Here is a 21,274-nt window from a genome sequence, read left to right as displayed (position 1 = left end):
GGGTTAGCCGGAGGGAAGGTCGGTAATCTAGGTTTAATATTATCCCTGTATGGCGATTAGAATCAACTGGAATAGGTAATTGGCAGGGCTTTACAAGGGTTACAACTGCTTTGATGTAGATTTTCATAGATGATCGATCAATCAGTGCGAGTCGGAAACAAAATTGCAAGGAAGGTTTTTGTACTACATCCTTTGGCCTATCAGGAAGAAAACTTTTAGAATAGAAAAGATTTCTTCGTTTCGTGCCTCTAATTTGCAATTTAAATCAAACAAATCACTCAAATCAAGAAAATCGCTTCTTTCACATGAAATGCTTTTTAAAGTTAATTCTGTTCCTCTTCTTTAGAACATCCGAGGATGCAAATTCATTCAAGGTAAAGGCCTTCTCCATTTCTAATTCATTTTCCTATCCCCAGTTTCTATCCTATTCTTATTCTTGACACCTCCCTACGATAGAATAAATCGAGGCAGGCCCCCTATCAGCAACAAATTGAACTAATTTAGTTTAATTCCATAGTTCCACAGTTTCAATTTTGTTAAGTATCCGTTTAAATTTCGATATTATCCATATTATTAACAAACAAGCCAGAAGCTGGACCCTTCAGGTTTCAGGGTTTTGGGTTTTCTTGTGTGGAAAACTTCTAGGGCACGACTTTGGTAGTATGTTCTAAGTTTAGCTGCAGACAGAACGAACAGTCTCTCGAAACTCCCTACATACGAGTAAGTCACCATAAACACTTCCATACCTGACGTCTTTGATCTTAAAGAAAGCATATAATTGCCCTTTACATTTCCCGAAGATATGTTCGAGTAATAGAAGACGAAATTTCACGTCCATAAGTTTGTGTGGAGATAAATTCCACAAATGAGAACGTTGGGTTAACCAGGAAAACCTTCCTCACCCATCAAACAAAAAGGGAACTTTCGAAGATGAGAAGAAAGAACCTCCACGAATTATCTTCGCACAGCATTTTCTTGGCAATAAATCGTTAATTGTTCTTTGTGAATTTTCTTAAATTCTTTTTAGTACGGACTGCCTAGCTTCTGCGGTTCTATTCTACGCTTGTATTTCTTTCATTTCGACGGTTTACTGAAGTTTTTTTCTTTATTCTTTTTTTAGATCTGACCTGAAAACTGGAATGGCATACGTTCAATGAAGAAAGCCTTGTTATGTTCTCTTAAGGAAACTTTGCAGGTGAGAATTCTTTCGATTTTTTCCTTAATGGGGTTAGTTGTAACAGCACAGTCAAAGCACTCATTAGGTGAGTTTGAGATTCATTGTTTCAAATTAAATTGTGGGTATGAGCATATAGAGAAACCATTTTATGTCAAATTACTTGTAAAGATGATAGTTGGATGTATGTGTGAGGAGTTTTCGTGTTATGTTTAACTACATTCAATCGTCTAATAAAAAATTTTGGTGCTTAAGCTTAAAACACCTAATATTTCCATATCGATTATCATTGTTATTAATTCAAAAATTCAGGCCAAAGCAACAGACACATCTAACAAAGTGCATTTTTGTACCTGTTAAAGGACCTTCACATTATTACTATCTGTATGGTGTCCTTCTTCTACCATATGTTCTATTATTTCTTCTAGCTGCTTCTGCCATCTAAGGAAAGTTCTGTGAATCCTGCGGTCACCAATCTTTTAATTTGTCCGCCGTCAACTTTTGGACATCCAGAGCAAGATACCTTGTATATTCCGCTCATTTCTCATATAACGGGTTTGTTTTGAGTTAAAATGGCCTGCTAAAACCAGTGACAAAAATATCATATTTTTTGAAAATTCGTTTTAGTTTTTGTGCCTTGTCTTAGATCATTGTTGATGTTGAATGGTCCCGGGAGTAATCCTATTGCTTATATCTGGCCTTGCACATTGGTCAAGGTCAGCCTAATCTGTCGCACCAATTTCTTCGGGATATAGAATTCTCTCATAGCAATCCTACCAGGCTTTGTGTAAAACAAAACCTTATTAAAACCAATTCGATGTCCATCTTACTTTACTCTTTACTCGGAAACGAGTAGATCAATTCTCACGAAATTTGTTGAGAAGGTGTGGTCTGTGTATCTCTTTGCATATAGCAAGTCTGGAGTCTGAGGACAGGCTCACCATATATGCGAAAGGGGGGATTTTTTTTCACAAAGTATAGTCGTGGTGGATATCAAATGATAGGACTCAGTTAGTACTTTCACAAACTAATGATATTTTTGATTGCGAGTTAAACATAGGGGAGTGAGAGCTTAAACTGTGTGCCCAAAAAGAGTAATAGGTCTCGTTATTAGAAACTAAAATTTTTAAAAAAATCACAATTATGCATCCATATGAAATCTAGACGCCGAAATAGATCCCATTCGGATATCTGTGAAAGTAAAGTTAATTATAGTATATTACCATATTTTAGAAATTTACCCGAAAACCTCCCATAAGTTTATTATATTTATATTGGAGATATATGCGAATGGAGAAACGGTAATAGGAAATTTCTCACACAACATGAACACAAAATCTTTATACCGTCCAGCTTCCAGTATTCCGCCTCTCCACTCGACGAAGATCGTAATAGGTCCCTGCGCGTGGCCGCGTCCTTCGAGAGTACAGCCTGGTATGCGGAATTCTTCTGCTCCCTTGCTAGTTTACACCATCATCGTTCCGTATTTTTTTACAATTGGGGCCAAGTATATTTGCTTCCGTATTAATGATAACGTTCTTACTCCCTGTTCCAATACTGCCTTGATTCTATCTAGCATTAAATCAATCAATTTTCTAGACTAATTGAGTGAAATATAGTTATTCGACGTTTCTTTTATTGCTGAATTTTAGTCGCATTTTGTTTTCTTATTTTTGCGATTGACGTATTTTGTTTAAATAGGACAACAGTTCTCAACTGGGTTTAAATTTGGACTATTTCCGGCCCAGTTTAAAGTCGTAAGCTGCATTCGTTGTAAATATACCTTTACCTAGTAAAGATGAATGAATGTAATGATAATGATCATAAAAAAATTCAATGCTACCTTCTTTGCCCTGAGTTATGGGGCACAGTCATCTCAGAAAATTGGATCAATCACTAGAGAGAATAGTCCGCCGATGGAAGGCTCCAAATAATTTCTTATGCTTATGTACCCATCTGCGTTGAGTGAACCTTCAATCCAAATGACTAAAACCGGAATATGAGATTCCCCTACGTACGGGCTGATTTAGGTTTATTTTGTATGGATTCGTAAATATTATTCTCCTCCAGTCCAAAATTTGCATTATTGTACAAATTTTGAAGGAATAATATGTAGTTTAGTCGTTTGTGCGGGCTCTTTCATGGTCCCTTCTTTGAAGATCTATTTCTTGTAAACGTCGACGTGATATCTATTGGGTGACACTCCAAAAGTTCACTGCTTGTTGGAGATCAGGAATCCCGTTTTTAGCTTCGTATTTTAAGATCCTCCCGCGCGTCGTTTTTTGGTTCACTTTTCCATTATTAGGTGCTCTCTCTAAAGGGTTACTAAACGATGAATACAAAGTCGTCTTTGCACCTGATATACATTGAATATATCCGATGTTCTTTTTCATGTGGTACTGACATTTTATCTCTTAGGGAGTAGCAATTTGGTGCGAAAGAGGCAACTTTGAACTTCTATAACCTTGCTAATAATGATAGGATTTCCATCAAACTTCCCAGGGTGATGCTTTATATTAAAACTTATATTATTGCAATTTTTGTTGCCAACATAACCTTAAAAGTTAAAATAAGTCGAAAACCAACAGGTCAATTGTTCTGGTATGAAAGGTTCTGCGTATTTCCTATGTAAGAATATTTGAGAGTCCATTTGCTCCATGCAATTAACTTGTAATGTTTATGTATTTATAATAGCATGCCCGACTATTGAGTTGTGTGTGATGCTGACATCCAGTTTTAGATTGCAGTAAATTTGCACAAAAAAAAATGTTAACCTATTATGCCTTTGTTAAATGATGTTTTCCCCTAAGTTTGGTAGTATCATGCTCTACCTTATGGTATATATTTATGCATAACATTTTCAGTTAACTCAATGAGGGTTCTCAGTCAATTGCTAAAAAATATGGTAATTTACTAAAGTCGAAACTGTATACACCGGCATTGAAGGGAGCGTCATGTCCCATAGTTGTTATAAGCAATGCATATACGCAAGTAGTCATATAAATATTCATGTGTGTGTGTAGCATGGGTATAGGTTATGCATATGAACTTGTTTTCAAATAAAATGTGGAAAAAAGAAATAAAAAAGTTTATTATGAAAAAAATTAAGTACCTACAGTACAGTTCATAGACTACACTTAGTTTGCAAAGTAATTAGTCATTTTTCTCTGTTTTTTAAGGGGACGTGACGGGTCCAAATTTTATTTTTTTTTACTTTTTCCAAACGGTAATTTAAAAAAAAAAACCTATTTTGATGAAATTTTGCACATATATTATCATCATGTTAAAGTTTAAAAATAAAAGGATTTATGAAATTTTTCAATGTGCTTTTTGTTTGCTACAGATTTGGCCTGGATGATTTCGGCTTACTGAAATGTCTGAACAGAAAAACAAAAAACAAGAACGAACCACCACCAAAAAAAATTCGCTAAAATATAACAAAAAGGGGGCGATTTATAAAATTTTTCGTTTTTAGGCGCCAAAAAACCTGATATCTCCGTGGTTCATTCTATTATTTTGAATGTGAGTGAATGTGTGTATGTGTCAAGTGTTTTTTTTTCACCCTCCGTTGTTTTGAGAAAAACGCGTTTAAAAATTTATTACTGTATTGACAGTAGTGAGAATTCAGTACAAAAGCCGAATCATAACAAGCAAAGCCAGCTTCCAAATTGTTCCCTTCTATTTATACAATATGCTTACAAAACGAGCATGTGTAACATACACATATTAAGTAGACGTTTTCAAGGGAAAAGCTCGATACAAGAAGTAAGGGGCTCAAAATGCCGCTTTAACCCACCGCCCTATATACTCTGGCTACTCAATCGAATATGACTTTCATATTCTTACTCTACATTTTCGAATGTATTATATTTGCAATTAAAATCATAAAAAAACTAAAAATTTGTAAAAATTGAACCTGCCAATTCTCCTTAAGCTGAGCTTCAAATGTTTGCATTTTACGTTTCGTTATCGTCAAGGTATCATCAGTATTAAACTGGTCGTTAAAGGTAACAAAAATTTTTGTAAAACTGCTATAGCGTTAAGAGCCTTACATATTATTGTTGATTGAAACTGCTCTTGATGGTTTTCCTGGTCTTCGTTTTCTTCGTCACGATTCTTACTTTGAGCTTCTGCAAGAATCTCTTCCTCAGTAGCTAAGGCGTATACGGCAACATTGTCATCTATTTCAACAAATTCCTTGGTTCTGTAACAGTAGATCTGTGCAACTGAGCAACTAATTGAGCTAGTGGTACATTGTCATCTTCATCTGTAGGAAATTGTATCATTCTCATCATCAACGGCGCAACAGCCGATATTCAGTCTAGCTCTGCCAATAAGGAACTCCAGACATCCCGATTTTGCGCCGAGGTCCACCAGTTCGATATCCTGAAAGCTGTCTGGCGTCCTGGTTTCGAACGGAACAGTTTCTGTAAACTCAAATAGGGTTAGTTTGCTGCCACCAACCGTGCTCGGCTTTCATCGTCGTAGCTGTTATCGGTTGTGATTTTCGACCCTAGATAGTAGAAATTATCAACGGTCTCAAAGTTGTAATCTCCTGTCTTTATTCTTCTTGTTTAATTAGTGCGGTTTGATGTAGGTTGGGTAATTTTTGGTGCTGATGTTGCCACCATATATTTTGTTTTGCCTTCATTGATGTGTAGCCTAAGATCTCGCGCCGCCTGCTCAATTGGATGAAGGCAGTTTGTACGTCTCGAGTCGTTCTTCCCATGATGTCTACATTGTCAGCATAGACCAGTAGTTGGGTGGGCTTAAAGAGGATCGTATCTCTCGCATTTACCTCAACATCACGGATCACTTTTTCCAGGATCAGGTTAAAGACGACGCATGATAGGGCATCCCGTTGTCTTAGACCGTTGGTGATGTCGAATGCTTTCGAGAGTGACCCTGCTGCTTTTATCTGGCCTCGCACATTGGTGAGGATCAGCTTAGTCAGTCTTATTAATTTCGCCGGAATACCAAATTCTCCCATGGCAGTGTACACATTTACTCTGGCTATGCTATCATAGGCGGCTTTAAAGTCGATCAAAAGATGGTGCAACTGATGAGATTTGCCTGAAGTGAAGCCTGTTCTGGGCATATGGGGCTATCCGACCTAGTAGGATGGCGGAAAATATGTTATAGATGGTACTCAGCAACACCTTCCAAATCGCTGATATTGTGGAGTATGAGACTGCTCACTCCTTTGCAATTTCACTATTTCGATCTGTCGTTATAAACGATGTTTCGACTGTATTATTAACTTTATTTATATAAATATCGGTATGAAGGGTATTTGGAAAATGTCATGAACGAGACCATTTTTGAAAAGTAGTAATGCAGACTTTCCGTTGGATACCCCACACGACTTTATTAAGCGAAAAAATTGTAAATGCCTTTTTGAATGTATTACTCAGGGCAGAAGGTATAAAACGATGTAACACTGCATATGGTTTCCAGATTCGTCTTTGAAAAGACATACACTGTCGTAATCATCCAAAGAGAAGAATGGTCGACAAATGGCCATGAGTTTTTTCAGATTACAGACTTAATAATCTTCACCGACGGGTCATTCATGGAGGGAGCAAGGGTGTTCTCGAAGAATTCGATTATATAATTGGCACAACCCCTCGGAAAAATGACGACCATATTCCAGGCGGAGATATATGCCATTCGAGGGGTCGCACCATTCGAATCTGTTCCGACAGTCAGGCGGTATTATCAGCACTAAACAGCAACGACGTATCAAGCCAGTTAGTGTGGAGTTATCATCAGGCTGAAACTTGGCCGACTGAACGAAACATTCCTGATATGGATGCCGGGGCACTCAAACATCGCTGGTAATGAGGAGACTGACAGACTGGCTCGCCGAGGAACTGATGGGGCCAGTACCAGCTCTTGGAATCCGGCCATCCACACTGAAGGGTGCAATGATTGCAAGGATTCACGCAGCTGAGTGGAGAAATTTGGACTCTTGCCGGCAGGTGAAAATCCTCAGATCTCAGACGAAGACACCTTGGCACTCTTTGCCTCTGGAGAATTTTCTCAGATTCGCAAAAGCCTGCGAACACCGTAGGCGGGAAGCTATTGAATAGGCAATTTACGGGGATAGTACAATGGGCCTGACAATGACCTGTGTGCTCGGAGCTGCGGCTGCCCCCAGCAAACTAAACTAACTAACACTACATATGGCAGGATTTACAAATCCCGTCTTTAAACTAAATTTCGTATCAATAGGAGTCACCGTTTCTGGGGAAATGGGCGTGACAGATAGACAGGCAATAATCCGATTTGAAACGGGTTTTGTTTTACACAAAACCTTAAAAATGAAGGGAAAGGCAATAACAACAAAGCGACTACATAACGAAGTGAAAACAAGGCATGTAATGTGTTTCTCTCGTGCTCATATTCTCCTTTATTCAGATGTATTTAACCCGAGTTTAACTATTTGAGCATTTTAAGTAGAATATTTGGGTTCAGTTAGTTAAGGAGAACCGTTCGTAAAGACTTAATCTGGTGCAAGCGCCTAAAACTAAGACGAATTTCGAACATAAACTTGTCCAATTACACACGCGAAGGGAAATTGATATTGCTGACTCCATTAAAACTCTGAATCTGCGCCCAGACAACAAAGGAAAGTAAGAATGGAAAATAAACACAAGCTTAGTTCCACTCAGAAGTTGGACAAGGATGAGCCTAACTTGAACGAGAGCATGTGTTTTGCAATCATAAACCCAACATCTTTCTAGTCTCATTCTGTTCACAACCTTATTAAAGATTAGATATGAAATTCAGTTAAACCGGATAAAATTACAAGTTTCCGCTTGTTCCTCGATTCCACTAAACATGTTTTATTGATTTCAAAGCCAAATGTTCAAGGTTACGGTTTTTTGGAGATTTTAGCGCCAAACTTATTCAATTCAAAATCTATTATTCCTGAATTCAGACCTAACACACGAAAGATGGAAACGTTGCGAAGTAAAATATTTTGGTGATGTTTATAATATGACGACCTTCTACAATGTCTCCGTGTATATTTAATATGTGGAAGATATAATAAAAGCAGGCGCACAAATGTTTTCTGCTAAAAATGCTTAATTTAATATCTAAACATTTACATAAGTAATTTGCCGAGCAATGTGGCTCTTTTCTCGTGTTACGTTTTGCTGAATGAACAAAATTTTGCGCAGTGGCCGACAACGAACGCGGTTAATGCTGTTTCACCGTTAAAGTAGATGCAAGTGTGTTGTAAGTGGATCTATTTATACCTGCGTATGGGCGATCTACCATAACTTTTGGTAATGAGGAAGCTCATCTGAAAGATAAATCCTTGTAAATGAAGATAATATTCGGACTTTAAGTTGCATGTCCATTGGGAGATTCTGCGAAATTTGGATGGCTGGAACGGTGACCCCTGAATGAAGCGTTCCGGTCGACTCATGGGGAATCGTGGTTTTATGCGCTTTATCTGGCTATCTAAGTTTCTAAGCATGTTGATGGGGTATAGTGAATGTTGCCGCAAGCGGAAAAATTATAGTATCAAAAAATGTGATACTAAATGCTACTTAAGTTCAAGCAAAAAGAAAAATGTGTACCTATGTCCTTGTTGCATTTTGTATATCATGTGATGTGACCACCAATTTTGTTCGCACATTGCGAAAAATTGCTGGAGAGGAGATTGAAGAACGCGCATCTAAACATGAGACGATACAAAGAAAAGACCAAAACATTTATTCCTACGTAATACAGATCACATAAGAAAGTCAAAGAAACTCAACAGAACCATGTGTAACAAACGTATTGGCACAAGATGAAAAATGAGCGGATCCTAATTAAACCAAATTCGAGCTTCCATTTTGACTTCAATATTATGCATGCAATTACGGCTGTAAAATAAGGATCCATCAGATTGGAAAGGTATTGAGCCTCATCGGGGGAAATTTCGTTCCCAGTTTCTTACAATATTCACCGGAAATAATTTTTTTAGATGCGCTGTTTATGGACCCGGAGTTCGAGCAAATGCTAAAGGTCTTAAGGTTTATTAATTAGGGAGCACCGTAGAGCTGGCGTGGGCCTTACATGCCGAAAGGGAATTTTACTTGGGTTTGTTGTCCTACTGGAAGACAAGCGATTGTGCTTTGCCTTAGGGGATATTTTGTAACAAATAGAAGCACATCAGTATACTTTCTTTTCATGTTTTAATTCAATTTATTAACTGGTTGGTTGGTTTAACGCCCCAAGTTGACTGATTCCCACCACAATGCTTGACAATTGCATTTTGTCGCGAGTTTCTACTGGTTTCTATTAAACCCAAACAAGTTGTATTTACTTTTGCCAGACAACAGAACTGAATACCAAAAGTCTAAGCTTTTTATAGCACGTCCTTTCACAAAGAAAGTCTGCTTTTCTGGTTATTTTCTGAGATGAACGGTTTTGTTCTGACCGGGCGATTATGAAACTTAACCGGAACTGTCGCGTGTCTTCCTCTAATGCAGTAGTGTTTTTGAACGGAATTTTCCGTGAATGGAAAACAACATTGCGTTGTTTTCATTCTGCCAACTTCCGGAGAAGGTCGTTTTACTTTATGGCCAGCTTAGTAGGTTATTTTAAACCTTTTATGACGTCGTGGACTGCATTCATCGAAAACACTACTTTGCTTTTGTACGGATATGTTGGCCTGTTTCACGGACGTTATTTGTTGAAAAGCATTTATTCAATCGAAAAGGTACTGAAAAATGAGAAAAAGTACTGAAGTACTGATGAACTTCAATACGTACCAAAATTTAAAACCTTTAGTACTAACAAGTCAACACTGAGCATAGTGGCGGAAAAGTTCGCAGGCTAGTGGCCTTCGAGGGCGATACCACGATTTTAGTGGTCGTACAGTTTTTCGATACCATTTTTAAGGTTTTGTGTAAACACAAAACCTTATTAAAATCGGTTTACTGTCTGTCTGTCTGTCCGTCAAACGCATTTTTCTCGGAGACGGTTATAACGATTGACACAAAATTTGGTAGAAATGTGGGAACTGTAAACGCTCATGCATACAGTGAGTTGCATCCTCTAACGACGAATTTAAGAGAGGGTTCCCATACATGCAAAAGGTGTAAATTTTTTTTCATCAAATATAGTCATGTGGGATATCAAATTAAAGGTCTCGGTTAGTACTTTTCGAAGCCGGGCTTAGTTTTGACATTTGCTGGAAAGGTGGGGAGTGCGGGGGGTTAAAAGTGATCATTTCTTTAAGGGGGCCATTCTCAGAAACTACTAAATAGAAAAATCTGAAAAAAAAATCAGGAGGCTGCCACTATATGGTGTCTGAGCTCCGAAATACCTTCCATACTGATATCTGTACAAATAAAGTTAATAATAGTATATTACTATAATTTTTAGTAATTGGCTGCAAAACCCCCCTTAAGTTCATGCTAGTACCACGAAATTCCGCAACAATATAGGGTACAGCACCAGGTTTGGTGGAAATCACACTATTACTAAAAAAGCTATAATACGTCAGTTGTCGCTTCTTTGCAAATTCAAGAATATGAATGTCAATAACATCCAAAAGTGGATATTCTTACATAATATAGTATATGCATATATTACGTACTACGTACTAAGAAATACACAAAACCTTTCGTACCTGAAGCGTCCAGCTTCCGGTTTCCCGACTTGTTATAGTACGAATTTAAGGGGGGTCCCCATGCATGCAAAAGGAGGGTGTAAATGTTTTTTTTATCAAATATAGTCATGTGGGGTATTAAATTAAAGGTCTCGTCTAGTACTTTTCGAAGCCGGTCTTAATTTTGACATTTGTTGGAAAGCTGGGGAGTGCGGGGGGTTCAAAGTGATCATTTCTTTAACGAACCCGTTCCCAGAAACTACCCAACCAAAAAATCTAAAAAAAAATCAGGGGGCTGCCACTATATGGTGCCTAGGCTCCGAAATACCCTCCATACCGATACCTGTTTAAATAAAGTTAATAATAGTACATTACTATAATTTTTAGTAGTTGGCAGGAAAACCCCCCTTAAGTTGTAGGTTACATCATAGACCATGATCCTACCAAATTTTCTGAAAATCGAACTATTACCAACAAAGTTATAATAGGTCAAATTTGTCGTTTCAGTGCAAATTCAAGACTTTGAATCACTTGAAAGTGGGTATATGCATATATTACGTGCTACATGCTAATGGGACAAATGCACACTCAAATCTCCATATGAAAGAAATACACAAAACCTTTCATACCTGAAGCGTCTAGCTTCCGGTTTCCCGACTTGTTATCTATTTTCTTCAAACTAACAAAAACTTGCTCTACTATCTGTGTTAGCCTACGAACTTTTCAACCCACCTGGTATACCACGATCTTTCACAATGTTGGATCTATTTTAAAAGAAAAATTGAGTAAAACTTCCAACAAAAGAACGAAGAAGAATCCCTTGAGAAGTTAAAGGTCCTCAATCCAAGTGGGTGTATTGATGCCATGACTACTATATATGTTCGGTTTTGTGCCTATATGCTTATCACTTCCACCATATTTAATGTGTTGATAATAAAACTATCGCTAGTCTCTTTGAAAATGAAATGTTAAAAACATACTTCGCAACAAGAGATTGAGTGTATGACCTATAATTCACAGAGGTGAAGGGCCATTCTATGCAGCGTGTCTCGTTTATGATGGCACAAATTGGGCTTAATTATGGAATATTTATAAATATTACGCATTTAATATTGTTTGTAACGACATGCTACGTTGGACTAGTGGCGTCACACGTTTAGATCATATCCGAAATGAGGATATCCGCGATCGTTATGGGGTTGCACCGATCGTGGAAAAGTTGCGAGAGAGGCGTCTTCGATGGTATGGTCACGCAATTCGTGCAAACGAGAATTCACTTGCCAAGATTGGTCTGAACATCGAAGTCGATGGTAAACGACCAAAAGGCAGACCTAAGCAACGGTGGCTTGATACGCTGGACGGGGATTTGAAAGCCTCGAGATTGCACCCAGATCAGGCATTCGATAGAGCCAAATGGCGAAGCCGATCACGACGAGCCGACCCCGCTTGTGAACGGGACAAAGGCTGAAGAAAAAGAAGATTACGCATTTAATACAAGAAAACGTGGTCTTGATATGGAGCGAATTCACTTATAAAAATAAGAAGTCTCAATTTGAACTTTCCAGGCCTAGCCTCATTTTTGGCATTTGATGCAAGAGTTGGCAAGGTGAAGTAATAAATGATAATTTCCTCCACGGACCCATTCTCAGAAAATTAGCACTATATGATGTCTAGGCCTCATGCCTCCATGCTAATGTCTTCATAAAAAAAGTTATATAAGTTATCATATTACTATATTTATTATTAATATTTTCTAAAGTTTATCGCAGATTCATCAATCATTGCAGTAATATAGGCTTTACTATAGAGCACGATCCTACCAAATTTTGTTGGAATCGCACTATTGCTAAAAAATGTCAAATAGGTCAAATTTGTCGCTTCTATCATCGCTATCTATCGCTTCTTCTGCAATCTAAGACTATGAATGTCAGTACAGTAAAGTATGTCAATAGTCTGACAAACTAAATGCATAATGCGAGCAAGATTCCGGTGTTTAAATGTCCACTCTTATATGTATTAGAAATACATAAAACATTTCATACTTGAAGGGTCCAGCTTCCGGTTTCCCGACTTGTATGAAACTACTTGCCATTCCTCGTCCAACCAACCGTTCCTTTTACGCCATGATTGGACCTCCAGGTTGCTTTTGTAAATTTTTGGTAGTATTCCTTTCTCTGGATATGATTGTTGAATTTATTTATGTTGAGTCTTTTAGTATAAGAATAAATTGCTTTCGTAGAATAGATATACATGCTCTTTGGAGTGTAGCGATACTGTTTTCGTCCCGAAAAGAGGACATGATAATGATAGGCGGCTTTCCTTGATCAAAATCCCAGTCCGCCCCTCTACATTAGTAGAAGCCCATCATTTCTGAGCAAAACATGGTCGATATGGTCGTGAGTACGACTATTTTCTAGATGTCCAAGTTCCTTGATCTACATGATGATCGCCTTTAGTTGCTTCGTTATTTCATTCATTAGGAACTTTCACCTCAATTAGCCTAATTTTGGAATGTTTGATGAGTCCGAACCGTATACACACGCCACTTCTCATTGATTGTTATGATAATTTCAATCACCATAGAAGCAATCCCCTACTGTTTCCTGAGTATTTACCACTTTTAAAAATTATGTTGAGTTTCACATCGGTTACCATTTTCTGATCTGTTAGAATTCTGGGTTGATATTACGTGTATACCAGATACGAGATAGTTGACTGAGGTCTGTACAAGGATCGCTTCTCCGAAGATCCAAAATAATGATCCATAAACAATTCTGCGGCCATTTCGGCCGAAACAACCCGCAATCATAACTACTGTACGTATTAGGGCCCTTGGCAGTTCGCATGCGGCAAAGGTATTTGACCAAACACTTGACTGATGCAACCTATCCATTTCTTCCATTACGCGCAATCTGTTCCATATTGCTGGAATTACATCGACATCCGGCTTGAAAATTTATGCCTATCAGCCAGAAACCGGCATATCTTGTCCACTTGGATTTTCCATAAATAAGAAAACCCAAAAACCAATCGATGCAGTATTCAGTGCAGCAGATAGACAACTACATATCCACATTGTCCAACCTGCCGCGAATTGAGGTAAGATAGATGGATATGAGGAGGTTTGCACTGGAACAAGTGTCATTCATGCAATAAATGCAGCTCCAACGAGAACTGCTGATACGAGAAAACAGGTTTTCCAGGCTTTGCTTCAACAGAATTCTGCAATTGATATCTTTTCGGTTAAAAGCTTTTTCTCCCGCCCCACACGTCTTCATTTCCTTTTTGATTGCAAAGTGCAACTGATCATGGTTGGCAGTTCAATATGGGTAAACCTACTATAAGTTATGGAAGATATTTTAACATGACGAGTTTGCGAAATGTGGTCAATTTTTCACAGTGACAAGTTTCTCTATTGGAAATCTATTGCTGCCATGTTCCCAATTGGCCACGCATTGAATTTCTATGGGTATTGCCTAATTATATTTGGTGAATCCTGATGAACCGCCTGCTGCTTCTAGCTTGGTCTTCCTCAGGAAATCCTCTGCTCCGTTTTGGAAAAAGTGTTCATACAAATACTTGCGGCTCTCGTAACATCCATCATTTTAGCATGGGATCGTGTTGAACATGACAAATGATTAGCATAACCCAAATTCCTGCGATACAAGCATATCGGAATTTTTCAATAATAAAAACATCGCCATGGAAACCGGACGCTGGTCACAGATAAATATGTACATACATATGTATCTACAAACTGCATTGCAAGTTGCAGATAACTATTTTCTATGTGAGGTTGCACTATACTGGTCTAGTTCGGATTGCATCTGGCATTCGAGACAACCCATGTCTGCACAGATTCGCCGCATATCCACAGGTGGCCCGCAGTCTTAGCTAGGGTCCAAAGGCTCGGGCATGTAGAAATCACCTTGAAATGATGTAGAAAGTAGCTTCTTGTTGCTTCTTACGCCAACTTTATGATGCCATCTGCAATTATGGTTTTGTCCATTTCGCGAAATCAGTAGTGGTACCAGCGAGACCGGATACAGTTGCACGTATGGGAAGGTGCACTTAAACGATAGCAAATTTTCCCTACGGCTGGTTAATGGAAGTTTCGAGAGAAGCACGAAGCGGCACTTGATCCATGGACCCCGTCTACTGGTTTTACTGCATGCAACGCTTCAGTGAGCTGCTTTTCTAATTCGTGCGAACTTGCTGAGTTACAGTCACATGGAATGTTTGCGCTTCTGATTCAATCTATTTCATTGCGAGATTCGTGTTTCTAGAGTGATTCGAACTTCTTGTAGATCTTGGCGGTAATAGGAAGTTCTTAAGTTGCTCTTTATTTCGAGATACTTCATAAAAGAATAAAATCATTCTAAACATCAGAAAATACAAATTAATTTCCCCTTCAATGAAAGAATTATCACAAAAGCTGGATGAGCTCAAATCGCGTTACTCGACCGGATAATAACCAAACTGTAAGGCTTGAGTTACACCGGTGAGTTCGTTATCTGTACCAATAATCCACAGATAATTTCCACATGAGCGCATTCATACAAAATAAATCTTCATAAATCCATATCTTATGACTGCCGGTAGTATTTGTCTTGTCTTTTCTTGCACCTAAGGCCATAATTGTAGTTTTTATCGCTGATCCAAATAAGCCTATTTTCTCGCGCATTGCGATTACAAGTGATTTAGCCGAAAAAAAGAGAAAGGCGATTTTTATTACTTCCATAGTTGGCAGTAAAAACTGGGATCGCATTAGAAGAAATTGGCGGAAAGAGAAATTGACAGGCAATCAAGTGCAAGCTGCACATTTGTTTTCTGATTTGCTTGTTATGCTCTATAATTTGACATTGAAGAAAAGTTGGAGATTAAAAGTATCTCTTTCCAGTTAAGTTTCAAGCACTAATTGAGCTTGAGTCTGAGGATGGTATAAAAAGTGTTTGAAATTTAGGCACTGTATGCACATATGTTTGTCAGTGAAAGTACTTAATTGGCGGAGATATAGGAAAATGTCGCGTATTACGGTGTTAATCTACGAAATTTAATTACTGGCCAGAAAATATAACTTTTAATTTATTAAATTTTTACTTCACAGAAAACGATGAAGAACCGTTTCGCACATTTTTGATTCGCTTATTCATATTTCTCAGTACATGCATAGAAAAATTGATAGTCTCATTCGGACTAGAGGAGTTTTTTATTTTCCTTTAAAGTATGTATTTACGCTCAGAGTGTCAAATTTCTGTTTTGAGGGCAGGCCAGTCCCGTCTGTTTCTATGACATTAACCTGGAACCGTTTGATACATTACATCAGATTAGGCTAATTCAATCTAGGAGCCGTCACCCTTGTCCATCCCCATCTTTTCCGTCTTAAGAATGGCTTGAGTTCAACGTGCAACATATCTTTACTCTGCAGCATAGCCTCAATCAAAGTATCCAGAAGTACATCTTCAGATATTCTTCAGAAGATGAAATTTTGACAGGCATGTTTAACCATTCACCTTATTTGCTGTTTCTGATTTCCAATTCAATTTTGTGAAGCTAAGACCGAAAGTACCTGTATCTGTTGAGTAGCTCGGTTAGATAATAATCTTATCGTGCGCCCAGCTGAACTACGCTCGCATGCTTCAAGTTGTGCGTTCTATGTCTCTAGATTATCTCTTCCAAGATTGCTACCATAAGTTCAGAGTTCAAGATCTTCCCTTACAAACGACCGCTTCCTTATCTTCCCCACCATTTCTGTGGTATCTGAAGATCTCAGCTCTGCAACGTGCAGACCGACCGGAATTACTCCTGCTATCACCAATACGTTAGGCGGACGGTACGCGTGAAACTCTCCGCTATTGAACCTGTGTTAGGCTGACTAAAATCATCGGCGCTCTGACATTGGCCGTTAGCTCCAACATTGGTTGTTTGTGAAATCGCAAACATTTTGGCTGTAACGTTGTCCGTAGAAAGTCTTGAAGCAAATTTAAGTCTTCTGTTCACTGCTTAATGGAATATGGAGCATCCATACACTCCCAATTTTCAATAGGTCTGTTCTTGATATTCATGATCATCTTGCTGATGCTGTGCAGGTGATAGCAGGAGGACAGCACAGATATCTAGAGCAAACCTGGATTTGAACCGGAGGCAGCGATAGTGTCTCGATATTGTTCAACGGCAACGACTACGGCTAACAGGTTCAACCTAAAATATAAGATTAGCCTAGTCGATGCTACAGGGCACTATGCTGAAGTCTCTCATCATGCCGGTAGAACATTAGGAATCCTCTCTTTCATCACGACGACCATTACCGTCTTCTTCACAGCTAGGGAGACTCGATACTCGGTTATCCATTTGCTGATTCGCCAATTCACCACGCACGCTAGATTTTCTCGATTGATCGCACAACGGATACCACCACAATATCATCCGCGTGTCCACTTAGGTGGGATAGGTCAGCATCATACGAAGAAATCCAGGCCACAGATTTATTCCTGGGCCGTTCCCGGTGCTGCCTTCATTCTCCGTTGTCCTTGTCTTTTCCTATACAGTGCATCAATATTCGCAAAAAGTAGCTTGGCTTTTGAAAGCGCTTTTACCATGCCCCAAATTTGTTGGCCAAACTCACAGGTTTGAAGGCGCTCCTTAGTATACAACTTAAAGTTACCTTCATCCTCCAATACGTGAGTTCTTCCCGAAAAGAAGGCACAGGCTCAGACATCGAGAAGTTGCTTAGCTGTTTTCACAACTGACTGACTAATAGATACGCTCTTATCCTGAGATCGGTTACATCGAGATAATTCTTCACCTCTTTCTTGCCAACAGCAGGAAACTATTACTTTCCGTCCTAAGAGGATATGCACATCCTCGCTGAACAAGTTCTTCGATCCAAGTTCGACACCAGCGGTTTGAGAGTTCCGGGTAAATTTAGCATTTATCTCAGCATTTTCTAGTTTTGCGCTATTTCCGATTTGTGGAAGGACTTGTATAAAAGATCTCTCTTTGTTCGGTTTGATGACAAAGGTCTCTGGTCATGGTTTGTTTCTTCACTTTTTTTGATACCACTGTTGCTATCGCAATGATCTCCACTTTGTTGTGGTGAGGTTAATATGGTGTCTACTTACGCTGCCCTTGTTGCATTCACGTATTTTGTTAACTGCTTGGTCTCTAGGTTGCCACCTTACGGAATTTCTCTTTGGACATCTTTAGCGGTGAATTCAAATCGTTTTCTCTTTGTCTTTTATTATTGATTGCTTGCTAGTCACTATAATAATGGCTTATTTTTTCCTTAACCTGCCCTCGGGGATTCCCTGGAGCTTCGCCAGTGTTACCATGCAGTGTGTGGATACATTGCTACAGACTATGGTTGCTACTTTCTTTTTCTTTGAGTTCGCTCCGACTTGTTAAGCAACCTCTCTTTCTCCGCTTTCATTTTTCCATGAGGTCCATTTTGTATAGTTAAATAATTTGCACCGCTAATTGATTGACAATTTTGCTAATGCTCTTTCCTGGTGCATCTCGCGATTTCTTTTTTGGATGCCAGTATCGGAAGTATCCATCCTTTTTGGTCGTCCAAGTTATTACTATGCCTGATGCTATTCTCCGTAGTCCTAAGCGTTCAGATCATGTAATCTACTATTCCCTGGCAACTTCTTAACTGATGATTAATGAATTTTCCGTTAGTGTACAAGTAACAAGAACCCCATAGAATTTTTTGAGTTCCCTCTTGGTTTTTTATTAGTTAGTTTAGATCATTAATAAATGGTTAATCAATTAAATTAGTCTAAAAATAATAGTATCAATGGATGTTGCACTGCGTCACAAGGAGCTACTTTTCTGATTTGATTGTTATATTGTAGCTATTATAACTATAGTGTATCGATTAGTCTTTTTTGATGCCCCCTATTTCAAGATGTTTGTTGCCTCATTGCCCACTAACCGAATCTGCTCTGGAAGTAAATATATTAAGAGCCTAATGTCCGAGCGAAACATATTTAAGTTATCAAGGCATTCGCCTACCAGTGTAGGGTTCACCTGGCTGAATCTAAGTGCCTCAATAGCTGACTCCTAGTTGCTTTGGAAGTTCAAGTATGCACACCTGGTGTATATTTCCACTTGAACCAGCATACTTACCTGTCTTTTCAAAGTATTGGAGCAGTCTAAGGTCTAAGTCAGTCTAAGTCCTCTGTCTCCTGTTTAACTTCTATCCTGATATTGGTTGAATTGGTGCTTAGCACCACCATCCTGCATCAGTTACTAAAAATTTTCAATTCTAATTGAATCCCATCACAACTATCTATTTTCCGTTGTGGATTATTACTATGTCATCACCGTAACCCTGGACCTTCATTTCATCGTTAGTTAGTTCTCGCGAAGTTCGATCTATTTGTCTAGTCATAAGACCCGCCTTGTGGATAACTTTCAGTTGTATTCATGGCAATAGAATTGGTACTAGTTAGCACTTCAACTTGTCTACTTTTCGTACTGTTTTCAGTGCGAAAAATATCAGGGAAGTTCGCCTGGACAACTTAGGGTGAAAAGAATTCTTTTGCTCTGTATTTGGAATGAAAACCACTTGTACCCGCCCCCATACCCTTTAGTATGATCAGAATTCAGAATGCTATCCAGGCACTTTGGAATAGTGCTGCGAAGATATTATACACTCTGGGCGATTTCAGTGATTTAAAAGCTTCCGAGCATAGTAACTTGAAAAACGCAACTTGGAAAGAAAAACGTTTTTTAAATATCTCGGTATATGCGTTTGGGTAAGAGAGAGAGAGAGGCGCCAATTGAAAATAGAAGTATTTAGATAATTTCCCCATGCAAAACCTTTTAGCGTACTATCCTTAAGATGTTAGGGCATTTTCAGCAAATAAAAACAGTTCAATTTTCCGGAATTTCTACAGAGGCCTTACCCCTTGACGTATACATGTTGGCTTTGCCCGGCTGAACTGCTGTTCCACCTATGTAGTTTCGTTGATGAAGTGATTGTTTTAATCCAATGGCTGACCTTAAACCGGTTGAAATCTTCCATTCCATTATATATACTCCTCTTCTATTTCAAAGTTATTCTCAATGGTATGTCTTATAATTCTATGATTCTACATGGGAAGTTTCTGCAAAACTCTCCAATTCCTAACTTCCTAGAATTGTGTTCATTTGGCTGGGGTTGGTAACCGAAGTTTGTCTTCTTTCTATCGTCTGGTGTGTCACCCTCAGACATATTCTTGCTGGTCTCTATATTCTGATCATTAATTTTTGTGCGTTGTGGCTTTCGTGGCAGGTCAATTTTTACCATCGCTCCGCTGCCTGATTTCCTCACTTCTCATTTTTCAGGTGTTACCAATTAGTTACGAATGTTGCGGAGGTGAGCTTCAATCTAATGCATCAATTTTCGCACGATATAGCGTACCGCTTTTTTGTTGTTGGTATTTTTATTGTTTATTGCACCTGTTTGAATCCCGTGAACATGGGGGCCAACAGACTCGCCTTGCCATAGCCCTAATTAGCACGGTAAGGTCAGGCCTATTCTCTGAGACCACCAGGAAACTTAACCTTTAACCTTCGGACTGCTTTATATGAACTTCAGCAGGGTCAATATTTTCTCCTTTATCTAATTCGTTCTTAATCATAAAAACCTCCAAAAGCCATTACGCTGTTGAGTATTACTTCACATCTTAAGTTTGAAGAATCCTTTATTTCTTTTATTTATTATTTCATTTTATAATCTTGAACCATAAATAGGCGCATATTCTCGAATCATTAGAATTCATTCACGCATTAATGAAGTCTTAATGCACTGGTCGTCCTATTCCAGGATGATAAAATCCAAATAAAACTATGGTATATTTTATAGGCAGTGATTATAGTGATGATTATATTTCCATGATGATAACCTGATTAAAGCATGCAAGCCCTGGGTATATATATAGTGCATAAGTAAGAGGCATTTTATTCCTGCTCATCCCAGGGACTTCACGCCATACAGTAATCTGTTGTAGTGAATCCCTCACATTATAAAAACAAAGGTGGTTACAGTAGCTACTATTTTACCTGCATACAAATTAACACGATTTTAAATTCATGAAACTTTCCCGCTCTACAATATTTCAAAATGAAGTCAATTCATCCAAACGTCAAGTTCCGAAATAGAATTGTTCAATTTAATGTCAGTTATACACCTTTGTCGAGCCTTTGGCGCTTTCCTCTCGCATTGATCGATCACCCTTACCTTAAATTGCATCTTAATTGGATGTTTAAGCACAAGGAATCACCAAAACAAAGAAAAACGTTTTGAAGATCACCCTGCCATATTCTTATTATCATAATGCCTTAAAGGTGATCTACGAACATTGCATTTGAATCGCATGGCAGTGAAGATACTTCAGGGCTTGGCTGCTTAATATGGCAGAGACAATGTCGAGGTAAATAAGTGACAGTGATTCGCTCGAGACGAAGATCGTGAAAAAATTTTAAATGAATCTCAA

General features: G+C 38.5%; 1 protein-coding gene across 1 annotated transcript in view; it reads left to right on the top strand.

Annotated features, from left to right (window-relative positions):
- The first annotated feature begins 1,159 nt into the window (after nucleotides 1–1,159).
- The window catches only part of LOC119653506 (nascent polypeptide-associated complex subunit alpha, muscle-specific form), a 144,756-nt gene continuing 124,641 nt past the window's right edge, over nucleotides 1,160–21,274 (top strand). Inside the window, exon 1 of the mRNA XM_038058164.1 lies at nucleotides 1,160–1,195. The gene's annotated coding sequence lies outside the window, so the exon portion shown is untranslated. The remainder of the gene's footprint in view (nucleotides 1,196–21,274) is intronic.

Source organism: Hermetia illucens, chromosome 4 (genome assembly GCF_905115235.1).
Source record: "Hermetia illucens chromosome 4, iHerIll2.2.curated.20191125, whole genome shotgun sequence".
Lineage (NCBI taxonomy): Eukaryota > Metazoa > Arthropoda > Insecta > Diptera > Stratiomyidae > Hermetia > Hermetia illucens.
The sequence above is the reverse complement of the archived record's forward strand: the minus strand, read 5'-3'. Positions and strand labels throughout refer to the sequence as shown.